Source organism: Barbatula barbatula (genome assembly GCF_947034865.1).
Source record: "Barbatula barbatula genome assembly, chromosome: 23".
Lineage (NCBI taxonomy): Eukaryota > Metazoa > Chordata > Actinopteri > Cypriniformes > Nemacheilidae > Barbatula > Barbatula barbatula.
This window is the reverse complement of record NC_136786.1, coordinates 10394425-10410956: the sequence shown is the minus strand read 5'-3', so window position 1 is coordinate 10410956 and position 16532 is coordinate 10394425.

The following is a 16532-nucleotide window of genomic DNA, read 5'->3' as shown; positions in this document are numbered from 1 at the left end:
AACCTTATCGTAAACGTAAAACATATTCGAGCTTGACTTGGCTTGACAGAGGGAAATGATCCTCAGGTAAAACTAAACCAGAATTATTGGACTGTTGAAAGAGCTGCTTGCAAAAGAGAGCCGTGAATACAAGCTTACAAAATCCTCATGTGCATCCATAAACAATATCACACCATGCGTTCATTCCTCTTTAGGCCAACGCAAGCAAAAAAAGCAGAAAGTAAAGACAGACCATTATTAACCAAAACACCCGTCCCCTCTTGATGCTCAAAAAAGGTCTTTGGACAAAAATTAGCCTGCAATTACCTGGACGCGTCTCTGATTTCATCCTTCCCCTTTTAAAATTCTAGAAAAGAGATTGATATGAAAAACAACAATCAATGTGATGCAACCACATTCTCAAAACCACAGTACTGCACTATAGTACACGCTGCTAGAAGTGTTAATCTTGGGACAAAATAATAAGGGTGTGTGAAATTACAAGCAGTGTGAAGACATGTTTAGTGGCCCCTGTCAATAAAAAAGCCCAAGGCAACATTCCCGGTTGCTCTCCATTTGACAACAGCCCTGTGCACATTTCTTAAAGAGAAACAGAGATTTACAGTATTGCATATTATCTGATATTGTTATTTTTTATAAAATAAAGGGGACAGAGCAACGCACCATCACTTTCTCTGACATCATTATCAACAAAGTATCGGCCTGTGTTCAACTCTGTCTGGAGATGATACAGCTCTTATCTTGGAACTGACGGTGGCATTCAGAGAAAGAACACTTCCTCAACATTGGTTTAGAAGAATAATAAACATTGTGTGATGCAGTCCAGAATTTTATGTATCCATAGGTGTGCTGAATCTGTTAACTTTATCTCAAGACTTTTCTAAAATATCAGACTTCGACCTTGACAAGCTTTTCTGGGCAATGTGGCTAATCTAACATCCCTGGGTCACAAAGGTGTCAATGTTTTGGATGGATAAACAGACGGTCACGCTGACAGCAATTTACAAAACCAAGCATCCAGAAGTCTTTTTTTGTCAGAGATTTGCGTCATTTTAACTTGAACCCACATAGCGATAAATACATAAAGTAAGCTTTTATTTTTATAGACAGTGATTTAACAGAAGTTCTTGACTCAAAATATGGAGAAAAAAACACGAGGGGGTAAAACAACAAGAAATTTGATAAAAAAACAATAAACAGACTAGACTAGAAAAAACTTAACAAAACTAGACTACATATGTCTTGGACTGACTTCAGAATGACACGAGGTAATACAAAACGAACCGGCACAAGACTGCAAACACAAGGGCAGAAAATGGGGAGCAAATAATGATGGCAACAGGTGGGGCATAAAACAATGACAAGATAATTAATGAGGAAACGAGGGGGCGGGGTGGCTTGCTCCGAGGTTGAGGCGTCAGATACAGACTCCCTAGAGGCCTTCTCTAGGGAGGCTTCTCACAAAGGCTGACTGGAAGGACAGGGTTCTCCGGGGTCGAGGTGGATGTTGCTGGTTTCTCCAGGGACACGACAGCCAGGATGGGATCCTCCGGGATGTAAGGCATGGGAGCAGAAGGTCTGACCTGAGCTGAGGCCCTGGGCTCATCTCGATTCATGGCATTTCTACCTATATTGCCGAAGCGTCCTCATATCCCCGGACTCGAGGGGCTCGTTGACGCAGCTGTTAAATATAACCAAGAGTTCGGCCTCATTGAACCCCACTTCACCCGCTGCAGACAGGAATTCCAGGGCGACTTCGCTCGAGGCTAGGGCGCTTTCCATTTCATTGTCTGATGGGTTCTTGCTAGCTGGATCGTTCTGTCAGGAAAGGCAGACACAACCCAGACAGTGATTTAACTGAATTTATTAACAATAAACAGGAATAACAAAACCCACGAGGAGGTAAAACAACAAGGAATTGTCTGTATGACATGTGCTGTATGTGTAAAGACCTTTCCTGGAGTCAAACTGTCATATGGTCGCATTGGAATGATATGATTCTATCTGCGGTCTGAGTAGTTTTGAGATATTGAGCTTTTAAGTTTGTCATGTCATATAGCAAAAATTATATGAGGAACAAAACTTTTTTATACATTAAAAAGACAGAGACCCTTAATGTATTCCACATGTACAATATCAACATTTTCTGAAATTTGTAAATGTTTTTTTTTGGAACAGGTCAAATGCAGTTGGAACCTTCTGATTCTGAAAAATCACTTTTGGTTTAAAATAATAAGGCTCTATCTGTCAGACATTCATTAAAGAAATACGTTGTCAAGCAACACAAACAATTTACTTATAATTTTTGTTAAAACAGGAAATTAGTGTATAATAATGTGTAAAAAATTTACATTTAAAATGAAACTTGCTTTTTTCTTGTTCAAGTTAAGCATAAAAGGCCGTGCTAATTGTTGTATCGATGTTTTATCCACAAAAGGTGGGACTGAAAAAAATTATTTTTAGTGATGAGTATGGCTGGAAAAACATAATAATGTTTATTGCTGTAAAAAAGACTCTTGACGTGGTTGACTATTTGGCATTAACTGCAGTATGAGAGTCTATGTAAACACAGGTATTAGGAAGCTAGCGCTGCTGGCCCAGTGTTGTGTCTATAAATATAAAAAAATTAATCTCTTCAACGAAACCTAAAACAAAACAAAAAATACTGTCGTTAAAAAAAGACTATCAATAAAACAGTCAACCTTGAGGTTTCTTTTTAACATTGTTTTGTGTTTTCTCAGATATTCCCCGGGGAGTCACTCAAAATGTCAGATAGAATGCAACGATATATGTAATATTTTGTATGTCACTGTGGTCAACATTGTTGTTTAAATATGTGCTATATAAATAAATTGGATTTGGCTGGTTAGCATCGTCTGGTTATCATCTGCTGGCAAATATTTTGTACGTTTTCTTTTTAATTAATGGGAATTCCAAGGTACTCTGAGGTGTTCTGAGATGTTTGGGTGGGGGTTACTATGCCAACTGATTTAGATAAACAGGGAAAAAATTCATGAATAGCTATGAATAGTCAGGTATTATAAATGAATGAATACCCAGGTACTATAAACTTCCTTGGTCGAAACCAAGGAAGCAGTCTTGCATTATCCAACGAACTGTTCTTCATCATAAATGTCAGACTCTGGAATGTGACTTCTTCTCCCGTGTGGTGTTGTTTCTGTCAGAAAAGTTTTGCTGTCTTCTGCAGTACTAATTTGCTAATTTGTGTCTTCTTAGCAGGGACGTGTGTCTCCTGAGACGTGGTGTCAAATCAAAGGACTGGCATTATGGGAGCTTCATTAATAATCCACAAGTTTATCATGCACATACAAATACGACTCTCTTCCTTTTCGAGATGCAAAAATAAATGTCCCTAAATATTTCCATCTGTAGAATAATAATGTTGGTTTGCATATAAGTTCAGCTATGAGACATGTGGCTTCAAGACTGCAGGCAGGGTTTTTTAATAGCATATCACATCTTTTAATAATTTGGCTAATGATCCCGGCCATGTGCAAATCAATATGGTATAGCATAAGAGAATGACTACCGGATGCAATAACATTTCTATTGATAACAGTTTTAAACTTCTGTTAACACATAATTGTTAGTTTGACCTTTAACCTTCACAAGCACTGGACACTTAAACTGTAGTTTTTTTTGTGGTGCTTAACACACCCTTAACCAACCTAAGTATCATACTTCAACCTCCAGACATGACCAATACCTGATGTTATACCGTTTGTTGGGAAGAGTGACATTACTTTTCGCTACAACATTTTAGCGACCAACTAGCAATACCATGGCAACCTGGATAACCTGGTGACAATCTTTACACAGACAGGCATATAAAAAGAACCAAATTATTATATAACATGTAACAAATGTTTTTTTCACCTACTGTTGCACTTGTGTATATGGTTGATTTGATATAACAAAAACTAAGGAAATAACCCCTGCATTATAATCTGTTCTTTCAGTTTTCTTCAATTTTTCAATTCTGCTTTCCACAAATATTAGACAGCTGTCATATTGGGTCATTTTCACAAGCGCGCACACACTGCTATCAGGTAGTTGGCAGTGGCCCCGGTTTGAGTAAGAGACTCAACAACAGCAGGACGTCAGCACCTGACCCTGGCCCAGTACTAACTCTCTGTAGAAAGGCATCATGGGAAATCAGAGAGAATGAGAGGTCAGTATTGTTGTTATTCATGCCAAAACACTGAGAAAAGATCTGCTAATCCGTGTCCTTTTCTGAGGATGTCTAACCTTTTTCTATGGAATTCGGTTCGTTTCGGAAGTTTTTTTGAAGGTGGGTGAAACAAAATCAGGATTTCTTCCTATTTAGAAGATCAATTGTTTTCCAGGCTAAGGATAAAATGACGTTAGACACATTTTGTGTGTGTGTTTATCTGTAATTGTGCATCAGAATCAAGGGAGGAATGGCCCTCGTGGGAGCAGAGCTTTTCATAGTTGGTTTTGGTCGGAAATAAAATAAATTACACCATCCTAACCAGAACCTCTCCAGCTAAAATTACATCCACGTGGTCCCATATCAGAATCAAGTGTTTCATAAAATTCTTAAATACATAAAATAATATGATTTTTAAATGACACAGGGAAAAATCAAGTTTAATTATTATTAATTTATCCATAACAGTGTTCCAACTATTCCATAAATAACACAATTAATAACTTTAAACTGGTCAAAACTATTTTAATCAATATTTATGCCTTGGGTTTGGAACAGGACTACACAGTAATTTAGTCTGCTATAATTATTCTTTCACCTCGTTAAAATGTGAGAAATTAGATATTATTATTATTGAATGTGTCTTGGAACAACTGGTTTACAAATGAGATATGAAGAAGCTCTCAAGTTGTCAAGCACGTTTTCACTAACCCAGCAGGTGTTGCAACCCCGCAGGTCAAAATCTGTTAACAGACATTTTCATTTCCTGGTCAGCTATCCCATTACAGTTAGAAACAAATGAAAGTAAGATTAAGTTCTTAGTAAGATACACATTTCAAAGTGAAGACATTCGTTGTGCATAAGGATACAGTTTGCACATTACTTCAGTGTCTGGGGTGCATATCAAAATCTCAATGACAGATGCTGTGAACTATAGTCTAAAGCCAACAGAAATAAAAAAGAATGTCTGTGAGAAACATTTTTCAGTTTTTCCTAACAATTCTTATCTTTAATATGACGGCAGAAATGTACTTTAAAACTTCACTTAAAATAATAAATATATTTTTAATGTCGATAAAAGGTCAACAAAGGAGACTATGTGGAATTTATCTTTTTTTTATCAAAGATTTTTAATGGATCAAGAGCCTCTAGCTCAAATGAATGTAATTCAAATGTTAATAATATAAAAATAAAGTGTCATTCTTTCACGTGGAAATAAAAACCATATAAACAAATAGACAAAACAAAATAAGCAACAACAATAATGATCGTTTGTGGGTTCTGTTCAGTATTATTTTAAACAAATGCTTCTTGTCATAGCTATCTACATTGCAGATTTTACTAGAGCGCTGTGTTGACCAATCAACATCCAGGACCAGAACTATAGATTGTAAAATGCACCTTCTACTATAGACAACTAGTTTCAATACACTTCACAGATATTTACATTACAATTATCACAATTAGAGGAAGAGCAGGAGGTGTATCAAGTGGGAAAAATGCAAAAAGCTATTTTTTACATCATAATTTCTTTATAGCGGGTTTGACTTTTATAAGCACATGTAGTATGTCTGGGGTAGGCTATTACACCGACTAGCAAAGCATGATCCTTAACTCATAACCTTACTCTCTTTATTCTTCACAGTTTACACACGTTACAGTGTAAGACCACAACACACAAAGATCAAATCAGTCAGATTGTTTTGAAACCCGAGCACAACCAGTACTTGTTTAACATCTTTAATAGTGACGCTGCTCATTTTTAGCAAGGAATTAGTATGTAGCATGTTTTTACTGTGTTCAAGTGACAAGACGATGCAGGATTACGCAAAACATCACACGAGCCTGAGACACTTGCGTGATAAACATAACCCTGAATGGCAATGCCAAGTTTTGTTTGGGTTTGACTGAGCTGAATTCAAAACACAAAGCTGGGAAAAATAGATGAACTTCTGTGTGAAAAGACTGATAGTGCAAACTGGACATTGGAAGTGGGCCAAGATATCAAATATACAAGGATGGACGAAGAGCCAAATCTGGTGTTGAAGATCATTTAAGGCCCAGTTGACAAGATATGGGATTGGTTAGGCTAATTAGAACATAATCTCTTTTGTCCTTGTCAGATGTACATAATGTTGAGGAGATGATGTGAGTGGGTGAGTTAAGGGAGGCCCTGCTTCATGTGATCTTGACCCCGGAGTCTCTGGGTATCTGTAAAAACAGAGATGTCAAATCCAAGAGTATTTATAGTAAAATACTGCAAGTCTGTAATTGGAAAAAGAAAAATGAAAACCTACACAGCTTACTACACAGCGCACAAAAACAAAGAAAACATTTATAGGGAAAAAATGTGGATTTCAGTCAAACCACACCATGCTTCAGTCCAGCTACCAAAGAAAAAGAGTTTAAGCTTAGCTCCAACATCTTAGAATATAGCTAAAACTCTGACAATGGTACAATTTAAGTAAATAACAAATAACTTCCTTCTTTCCCACAAAAATTCATCAGATTTTGATTTCATAACAGTGCTTTCTCTTACAAAGTTTATTCAAATGTGCTTTTGGTATACTTCTTTTAAAGTACTTTTTATTCATGTAATATTTATAACTATTGACAATATTGATATGTTTTTTTATTTAACTGTGGTCTACTTTTAGTCTACTTTCTATGTATATACTTAAAATCACACTGACGTATACTTGACTCTGAATTTTTATAAAATAAAAAGTGGTAAAACATAGTATTGAATTAGCACACTAAGAAGTACACTACTAGTACATTGATATTAGTATACATAAGTAAAGCATACTGAAAAATATACTTAAACCTTTCTTTAAATGAATCTTCCTGCCCTTATACTTAATAAAATAAACTTGAAGTGAGCTTATTTGTGTAAAGGTTTCGACAGGAGCAAAGGTTTGAACAACCACAGAAAATACTTTGAACGGGACTGAATGCCTACAATTCAAGACTTCCGAAGCCAAGACAGCGTTATAATGTAGACCATAATGTTTTCAACTTATTTAAGTTTTCGCAACACCATAACCACAAAAAGTGGAAAGACAAGAAGAAGAATTGAGCGCTGTGGTGCAAATGTCCTATCAGGAATTTGATGATGAATTGACGCACTTCAGAAGCAACATGTCTTTGGCCCCGGTTTCCAGCATGAACCCAACCTTTTGAAGAAGCTTTTAAAGCAGTAGTCACACTGTTCCTTTACATCTCGTGGACACAAACACCTATTCCTTCAGTCATGAGTCATTGCAGTAGCCCCGGTGCCAGGAGCTGATTGATTGCTGTAATAGGATTTCATATATGTGGAGGGGGCGTGGGGGCCTGGTGTAGCACTTGATCATTAGCATGTTGATGAGGACCGTTCACTCCATTATTCGAGCAGTAAAGAATGAGACCTCGGTACGAAGCTTGTGCACTCTCAGGGCCAATTGGGACCCGTCTCAAGGTAGATGCGAGACAGAATTGGAAACTGCAATGACGTCAAGCGGCATAAATGAGGCTGTGTTACCATCGACGCCTTGAAATATGTCACGTAGGGTACCTGTCATCATTAGTGCCAATGACTGTTTGAATGGAATTTTTTTAATGGCGTTTCGCTGTCTTGATGGAATCCTGAAGCGTGACATTTAATGCCCAACTGGGCCGCACGTTCTCTCTTGAGTCTACGTAGAGCTGCCGGTTCCTTGTGTGCTTTCTCTAATTATAAATGAAATGTCAAGTCAAAATGACTAGAATCCAATGACCTCCATTGAATAATTTCATCTATTTGTCGGCAAAACTGCCGTGGTCCAAATTATAAGTGACCACCCTGTCGAAAGTATACACTTATTGGGTTATTTTTTTAACCGAACAGCTGGGTTGAGCCTGTTGGGTCCTGTTGTTGGACTATTTTCTCAGTGTTGGGTAGTTTCTTTTGTAACCCAATGTGCGAGTGACAGTTGAGAGAGTAAACCCCTACCCCTCCTCGACGCATTTGGAATCAACTCGGACAGAAACAAGAGTGTTTCAGCTAGATCAGTTATTGTTCAGAGAAAAAGGTATCTTTGAGAGTTTTTCATCTATTATTGTACACCAGAAAATGCAAAAGTATGTGGTTCACATGACATGAACAGTTTTGAAAAGTAGCATCTAAATACATTAGCTTTGGTTTGCTCATGTGAACATCTCTTTTGGTCAACATTTCCTCTGACATTTGTGACTTATGAGTCATTTAGTCCGCTACACATCTTTATATTAATTTAAGGTCAATAGTCGATACGCAAATGTTGTGTCAACTGTAGGCAACTGTAATGGTGGCCCAATAGTATCAATCCAGCTAATCCATTATATTTTAAAAAATATATCGCTGGTGTCTGCCGTTGCTAAGCAACCATAGGCTGCGCATGTTGTTATTAATTTTTTATATAATGTTGCATTGTCCATGTTGTATGTTTTACCATTCAACAGGTTGGGATCAACATGGTTCAAAACTTGAAGAAGGCTGAGCTTGCAAAACTTTCCCCTTTGTCCTTGATCTTGGGGATGACAGTCAGTGTCATCAAGCCTTTCACTGCTTTCCATTCCGAAGTGATCATCCCTATGCACTACTCCCTTTGAAGGGGGATCCCTCTTGATGTGTAAACTCTGGAGAGAACAACACAACTGTATCTCATAATGTGAAATAAAAATTCACTTGGCAAAAAGAGCCATAAAAACGATGCCATTTTCTTTTTATTTGGAGCGATGTTTTGTGGCGTGTCCCCTTCCTGAAGGGCCCTTCGGAGGGCAATATAACCTGTTTGGAACGTGTTGCTGTTAGCAAAAAGGTACTACAGCAAAACACACTCCTTGGTATGCATAAAGCATTTTACTTGTGCCACTTTGATAACCTTGTTTAATGTAAATGTTAAAATTGAAGCTAATAATTTTTTTTATATCTATAAACAGGAAACTATTGAATTTCGTATATTATGTTTTATTGTTCAGTGAGCCTTAGCATGTTTTTTTATTCCATGTATTTCTTGCATTTCAATGTTCTTCCATATCAATAAATCAAAAAGCCCTTTTTAATATAAAATACTGTTGTCGTTCCTATTCTCCCCAGAGGGCTTGCTGAGGCATGACAGTTTGGCAGCATTTAGGAACCATCGTGTATCAAGCTACTTTGATGTGAAAGAAACATCTTTATTTGACTAAGCATTGTGAACCATTGATAAATGGCTGTCCCCCAAACCTAGACATCATAATCTTTCCTTCCCATCATCCTTTGCAGCCAGATGGCAGTTATAGTATTTGGGGCTGTAAATTTCCTTTTTCGAATAACATTTGGCCACAGTTACAGTACAAATTTGACCAGATCCTTGACCTTCGAGAGCCCTTGAGTCGTATTATAACTAGCCTGCCAAATGTTCACTTGCTGGTTCATTTTTTATTTTCTACACACCACAAGCTGTTAAAAATAATGAAAAGACAATTCAGTTTCTTTAGTATGGACTGTAATGGTGGATAATCTCATATTCAACATCTAAGAATGTTTCACACTAATAAGCGGTCCCAGGGGTGATTCTAGGGTTTTCATTTAAGGGGGACTTAGCCCCCAATGTTTTTATAAACATTTATAAACTAAAATTACAAAAAAATTATAAACATTTAAGTAACAGGGATGGTAGACTTATTGCAGCATTCCACTCTATAGCATAGATAACAGACCACACACACACACACCTGTTTACTATATAAACACAATATTTTACTGTTTGCACTTCTAGTACAAACCTCTTTCTATGTTCAATTACAAACAGGAAATTTTAACCAGAAAACAACAAATAACTTTTAACTTATAGTGACTATCCATATTAGTAATATAAACAACACAGGCTGGAGTAAGTTAATGCCACATGCACTGTAACATATTTTATATTGAAAGTAAAATGATTGAATGAAAACAGAAATAAAATGATTGTTTTATTAAGTAGACTAGACGTTCATATGTGTTAAGGGCTTCATTTTCAGCTGTGGTGTGATGAGGAGTAAACGCAGCGAAAACTAACAGTAAACCAATTACTCCTCGATTTTGTTAAGATCTATCAAAAAACACACACCTTGTCTTGTCCTCTGACAAGCTGAAAGATGGGGAGGAGCCTGTCTGAATTTAGCCAATTGAAGCCAGTTAAATTTGAAATTTAAAGGTGACAGAGGCGATCACTTTGTGTACAGATCATGGAGACTCTATTTATGGATTTTGTGCACCATTTTTGGAGATGAGCAGAAATGTTGGTGGGGCTAAAGCCCCCCTAAATATGGCCTAGCGATGCCTATGTGCGATGCCAAGGCAAACTTATGGTTAGACCTCAGTGTTTTTATAAGCTGCATGCTTTTGATTTATACAGCGTTTAGAACCAATTTTGGAGCCCTTTGATGGACTGGCCACCTGCGGCCCGTGATATGTTGGGATAGACTCCAACACTTCCTGCGATCCTACACAGACCCACAGATCATTTGCAGCATAGATTATGGATAGACGGACTATAAAATGGGCGAATAAATAAATTGAAGGAGAAATCCGATCCATGTGTCAGAATAACATTGACAACACAGATCACCTTAGCAATCTCCTAAAAACACTCAGACATGCTTAGCGACAGCATAGCAACCATCCAAACACACCCAACACACACATGAGGAGCATGCAAATGTGACTGCACATTGGTGAGCGGCCTATTTGTTTTGGAACCACCCTTATATTTACTGTAACATAACAACCTGTAGCTAAGGACAGCTCCCAGACCGGATGTGGAAGGCGGAATCGAAAAGTATAGACGCTTTTGTGCTTCAGGATGTAATTGTGCTTGTATAAAAACGGGCTATTGTTGTATTTCTAATGAATGGTTGATTGATGGTGCGGGTAACATAAATTTGCTTCCACGGTTGGATTTGCAGTCCGCTCTCTCCAGGTTCCTGTTGCTCCATTGGTTCCAGCCTCATTCGTCGCCAGCTCTTCTAAATTGTCTCCCCTGACGTTAGAAGTTTCCACATTGTAATTAAGTGTAAGATCCTCAGGACTGGCCACACAATCACAGTGTGAGTTCCTGTCAGAGACCACAGGTGGGTGGCGAGATCAACCTCTAAAAGACTATTAGGGAAAACCATAAGCTGCACACTGCGAGAGAGATATTATAGTGGGAGAAAGCGAGTCGTGTGCGTGTGTGGGGCAGACTTAGAGGTCAAGGAAATATCCTGTGGGTGGGGCGAAAGGAACAGCTTGATCTTGCGTGTAAAAAATGGAAGCGTTCGTGGAAGGATGAGGTGGAACGGTCGCATGCCTGGTTTTATCATCACGTTTCATTTGCGGCCATGGAGAAAAAACATAAAAAGTCAAGCTCCTTAAGCCCTTTCGGAATACCCGATATTAAACTCTGGAAATCTGCAGAAACACCTGCTGTGAAACGTGTACATGAAGCAGAGGCCTCAGAGGATATAAATTTTAGGTTTCACAGTTCTAGAATTGATATTAACACGTCAACGGGAGAAGTGTGTTCAGCTATTGTTTGACCGCTCAGCTTAAAGATACTCCAGCGAGCAGATGCCTCGTTTTCCGATAGTGTCACATTCTCGTTTCAGTTACAACCTTGCATGCCCTAAGATCACAAGTTGCTATTATAACACACACATGAAGCCCATGTTTGAGAGACTCAGGTCAATAAATAAAGCACATGTGTCATGCGGTGTGGAATATGCTGTGTTCACATGCATTATAGCTCTCAGACAAAAGTACAAAAAACATTTGCACCTAAAGAGTGCATTTTGTTGCCTCAAAGGTACGTTTTGGTACCAAATGTATACAGTCCGACCTAAATGTTAGAAGTTTCTGTGTGGAGTGTGGCCATAAATCCAGATTAGCATTTTAAAGAGCAGATTCAACAAATTTCTAATGAAACAGGTCTGATTTTTTTATATATCAAATATTATACCTTATATGTATAAATATGTAGTGGTTAGCTTCTTTTTGTTAGAAGCTTTACTGTAATGAAAGGACATCGGTTGAAGTGACAGAGCAAGAGTGAAGACAGCCAGAGAAAGTGATTCAAAGTGTGGGCCAGCTAGCGCGATCAGGCGGAGAAGTTAATGTCTATGAACACCTAATGATGGAGATGAGTTTTTGTCCCTTTGTGGGTACAACAGTCAAGACCTGCTCCAATTGTATCAATATTCTTAGGTTTCCATCCACTTCCTCTTTGCCTCAGTGCTCTTCAGATCAATTCCCAAACCCAGCACACTGCGTTCTCTCATGGTGAGGACTTCATGCTGCGCGAAATTAAGCCAAAATGGCTCATGCATGTGTTTAGTTTGAAAGGTTATGGTAGAAGATTCAGGAGGAAGGAGATGATTGATGATGTTTCATGTTGGATGCTTTGGACCAGACAGTGCGGGACCGGGGCCAAGATATAGTTCTGGTGTGATAAAACAGACAAAAAATGTAAAGGTGGTAAAAGCAGACCTTAAGTTCTACAAATAACGTTAAATTATACATAAAATACATCAATATTTTAGTGCAGCCAAACCAATAATGCTTTTGGATATGCACATTAGTTACATATATTTTATTCATGGCATGTGGTCAGTATGCTATGGAATTATGTCATCTCTTACTTTCTGAAGAAGGCATCTTCAACCCAACATTAGGTATGAAACATCAACAAAAACGACTTAAATAACTCAACCAAATAGATTGCGCGAAGGAAGTCACATTTATTGCTTTTGCATTACAGTATACTGGATACCTATCATGATGGATTCCTGTGGGATCGGCCTGTGAATGTCCTTTCAGAAAACCCTGCTGAAAACATTATATGTCACAGATAACCAAACCACAATGTGGAAGTTCAAATGGGGCAGTTATTCAATAGACTTCAAATAAAAGTATACTTTTCACAGATGTATTACCACATGTACTCCCTAGTCTTCGTATAGTATGTAAAGTTCATAGCATTGAAGAGGACCACAGGACAACAGGGCTTTCCTTGGAAAATCAGAATGTTATGGAGATATGGAATCGTAATGTGTGCTAACAGGAGAAATGCAAAGAATCACAGCAGAGGCAGAGAATGGCTATAAATTGTACTCACACTGAATACATTTTTTTGGGGTAATTTTAACCCATCCTTGGGTTAATTCTTAGGTGAGGTAACATCTCCCCTAAAAAGGTTTTTTTACCCAAACAATGTGTTATAACATCCAAATAACTTGGTGTGAAAACAACCCAGCATAGGTTTATTTATAACTGTTGGGTTAGTCCATTTTTTAACCCCAACACTGGGTTGAATTTTTTTTTAAATGCACAGGTAGTAGTTCAATGCTCAAGAGTTAAACAGGGCAATCCGATCTGGGTGCCACAAATGGATTGAGATGACACTTTTAGCCTGATGCATGAGGTTAGTGAATTGTCATTTGTGAGTGATTCAATCTATGACAAAGCACTCATGGGAAAATGTCATGCAGGCTCTTTCTGGAATTATTTAACTAAAGCTTGTCTTATAAACTGAGCAGTCATCAATCACAGAGATATTAAAGTGAGGCTTTACGTGTCACAGTAATGACTTTTTCATACGTGAATGAGGCTGTAACAGTTACGATTAGTAGGCGATGATGATCTCTTAAACACATCTACAGGTGCACATAAGAGTGTGTGCAAATTTTTTATTCTTTTAATGTTCAAGAATTTGTTTCTATCTAAGCTGAAAATGCAGAGATAGTAAGTCTATAAAGACACAGCAACCTGTGGTGAGTTTGTATAACCCATGGGAAAGATGAGAAAGGTGTTTGGAAAACCTTTCTGCAATATCTCTGGCCGTTGAAGGAGTCACTGACGTTTTAACTAGTTTGCAATTATGAAGTCTGACATTTTGTACAGATATGCAGTGTGTGTACTAAGACCGATTGTTTGGACATTTTCCCACACAAGCTTGGACATGCTGATGGGAATGCTTGCTGGTAAGTATAAATGTTCAAATATGTGGAATGTTAAAAATGTCCCATTTATATGCCTCGGGCGAATGGCAAGGGTTGTGTTTTTTAGCCATTTCCCAGTGCCACAGGCCAGAGCACTTACGAACCGCCTGTGAGTAAGTGGAATATAATAAAAAGGCTTCTGACCTTGAAAAATGACACAGCATCTGGAGGACTACCACTGATTTAACAGCAAAATGCACTTAACATTTGGGCTCCAAGACTGCTATACAAGACCCTACGGAAAGCGATTTCTGTATAATACTTACAAATACGTTCATGGAAAATATACCTTTGGTTGATTCTAAAAGGCTGTGCTGATGCTGTGTGGTTTAAAAAACAAACAAGACACTCTTAAGATGGGACCAGATCTCTTGAACTCAACATTCTCTGATGTAACTGGGTTCTGGGAAGTGACAGCTGTGTGGAAAGCTGTTTATATACGGTAAAACACATGTATGCACATCCAGCAAATAAAGAAATAGAAAAGAACAGTAACATTCAACTCCATGTATAAACAAACTTACAGGCTATGATACAATATAAATGTGATCTTGGACCTTATACCTATATACAGTTGTTAACCTATATTGCATGCAGAAACAAATGCCACTGTGGAAATATAAAACAGTAAAATCTGTATTTATCTATTCATTTCCAGGCTATTTTCATAATACATTTCCACTCCAAACAAAAAATACTGGGCTAAATTAATTTACAAAAAGCCTTGTCTTTACATTGTATGTATTTCATTATTTTATTCATTTTATTATATTAAATCAATCTTATATCTGGGAATGGGCCCTGTGTTGAGTGGGGCTCAAAACATTAGTGTATGTGATGAGAATACAGTGTTTTTTTATAACTGTTATAATTGTGCCCCTGGCCTCATAGCCAGAGCTCAATAGGAAACAATGTATAGAAAACTATTGTTCTTGGGGCAAACACCAAGAATTTTTGCTTGTAAATAATGTGGTTTGGTGCAATGATGATGTTGCAAGCTTTGCTACATTATAAAACATTTGTAGACATTCAACCCCATAATATTTGTAAATAAAAAAGAATGTTTTTTATGAGTCCTTATCTCATATTATTAAAAATCTAAAAGTACAACTCATTTTATATGTAACATTTAAACCATATTAAATTTCCTAAATGTCACTATAGCTATCAGTTTAACTATTTTGCTGTATTAAGTAGACAAAGATATCAAGAAGCCACAACATCATGGATCCATATGACCACCGCAATAAAAGCTACTTATCAATGTGTGCATTATTGTAAATCTTACAGGATGAAAAGTGAAGACAAGCTTGATCTCATAAGAGTATGTGAAGTTAAGCTGGATTTGACATGCACGGTAGCAGATGTATGGAGATGTATAAGTGGATCATCAATGCGGTGTAAGCATGCCGCTAATGTTCACTTTTCTTCTCTTGGCAACACATTCTCACCCGTTAAGCTTTGTACCAACCTTTTCCATAAAGCCATTTATTTAAAGCTTTACTTAACAGATTTTCTGGCAGGTTATAGCCTGTTATTACTAAGGTGATGGGAACTACTAACATAATATTTTTTCCTCGCCAATATACTGTTTTATGTGAACAATGAATGCAGTTTTGTTTAAATTTCATTTTGTTATCATGTTTAGTAACTAAACGTGATGTTTGGATGAATTATTAACTTGCAATTATTGTGTAGTTGATAACCACCTTTAGCTCATTTTATGTAAGTGGGAAGTTGACATTTAGACAAAAATATAAAGTTACAAAAGACAAATGGAATATTTGGAATATTCCCAAAAAAGTGACACAGTAAAGTAAAGGCATATGATTTAACCGTAAGTCATTTATGCCTGTTAACATCCTGTCTAGTTGACCACAGTAAAACATCGACCCTGGGGCTACATTCTATGCCAGGGAATGCGAAAATCCCCCGCATGTCTAAACATGTTTGAAGTCATAAGTCAGACATGGGGTAAGTCTGACATTGTTCACGGTTAAATTTAGCAACATAGTCAGGTGGTTGTAGGTTGAGGGGTGGGGCTCAGGAAAGACATACAGCTGATCTGTTCTGGGCGTGGCCTGTCAGACCTGGTACTCCATGTGCACGCAATGACAGTGACTCAGAAAAGTCTACATCATAACTGTCTGAAGACGGGGATTTGCTCAGTTAAGGAAAATACATGAGTTGACTCTACCTCCATGACACAGTGTCTTTGGTTTTAGACAATAAAGTGAACTTTATAGTATTATGGCAAATTTATTTACATGTAAAATCCAATAGCTCGCTGACTGCTGATGACTGTGCTAACTTCTTAACTGATATAGTGGAGACCATC